A 1,356-nucleotide genomic window follows, 5' to 3' on the forward strand; every position below is an offset into this window, starting at 1 on the left:
GTTGTACATGAACGCACCATAAATATGGAGTCCAGCTGTGTTTGATGCTGCTGGGCAGACTGAGCACTGGGAACCTCTGAGCTCTGCTGGTCCACTCTGTGGAGGAATCATGAAGAATTAGCTCCACTTGTGTCTGTCCACACAGAGACAAACACCAGCTAAAGGTCCATGTGGAGTCAGGATCCAGAAACTATTTGTCCTCCTCCATCCAGCAACACCTGCCACCTGAGTGGAAGTTCCTACCTACACTGTGTTTGAAGCAAAGGTCAAAGGTGACACCTGTTGGACCACCTGGTGACCTACAGACACTCAGAAACTCCTCCTACAACATCCATTCTTTCACTTTGACTGCTGAGTTTGGAGAAAACATCCAACACACACCGCTTCACATGTGAACATAGAAATGTGTGAAAAAGAGATGAGCTCACATGAAACACATGTTGGAATGAAAACATTTCAGACTGACTCCGTTACATTTTACACAGTTACAACATTTAGAGACAGCTCACCTCTCTGCTGATGGAGGCTGGACTGATTTAAAATCAGTAAAACGATCATTTGACATGTTGCTCTTTAAGGACACACAGCTGGGTTCAGGTCCAGCTTTGAGTCTCTGATGGATCCTGTTAAAAAAGTTACATTTAATGATTGAGTCATGGTGATTGGTGTCAGATCCTGATTCTGGACCCTGGAACATTCTGGATGAAAGTGACAGGATTATTTGTTCTCAGTTATTGATCCTGAAACGATCCTTTCCAGCTGCAGGACACCACATCTGTAATGCTACAGTCCATCTTCTCCAGTTCTCTCCTCTTCCTGCAGCAGACATGTTGTTCTTCTTGAACTGGATTAAAGTGGATGAGTGTGTAGTTGAGTAATCCAGATTATTGTCAGCAGCAGAGCAGAGAGCTGCAGCCTCCTCTGTGTTTGTTAGAGACTGAGAGAGGAGAAGGTGGACTCAGAGTCACAGCCTGAACTCTCTGTTTCTGGAAGTTCTCTGAAACTACACAACAGGCTGAACACAGCAGCCTTTCTTTGTGTCAGCTGCTGGAAAAACCTGAACCTCCACTCAGAGACCAGAACCAAGGAGGGTTTAGACCAGATCTGTGAGCTCGGACTCTGTCCCAGAATGAAGGAGACGTGGAAATCAGCTGGAAACCATTCAGACTTTAAACCAGTTACAGGAGACCGGACTGGTACCAAAAACTAGTAAAACTAGTAAAAAGTCCAGATTGTTGCTGAGGTTCTGGAAACTAAGAGTGAAACTGGTTGTGATGGGAGTTCTGGTTCTGTCTCTGTCAGTCGGAGGTTTAGAGGAGGGTCTTGGTTTTTCCACTGGAGATTTGATCCTGGATG

At 45.4% G+C, this 1,356-nt stretch overlaps 1 long non-coding RNA gene across 1 annotated transcript in view; it reads right to left on the bottom strand.

Moving 5' to 3' along the window:
- LOC119429789 overlaps window positions 1-565 on the bottom strand; it is a 1,060-nt gene extending 495 nt beyond the window's left edge. Inside the window, exons 1-2 of the long non-coding RNA XR_005187840.1 lie at window positions 510-565; window positions 18-96 (exon numbers count right to left, since the gene is read on the bottom strand). This is a non-coding gene — a long non-coding RNA (uncharacterized LOC119429789). The remainder of the gene's footprint in view (window positions 1-17; window positions 97-509) is intronic.
- Between the last annotated feature and the right edge of the window lie 791 nt (window positions 566-1,356).

This window comes from Nematolebias whitei, unplaced genomic scaffold (assembly GCF_014905685.2).
Source record: "Nematolebias whitei isolate Nwh7 unplaced genomic scaffold, NemWhi1 Nwh_scaf_7567, whole genome shotgun sequence".
Taxonomy (NCBI): Eukaryota; Metazoa; Chordata; class Actinopteri; order Cyprinodontiformes; family Rivulidae; genus Nematolebias; species Nematolebias whitei.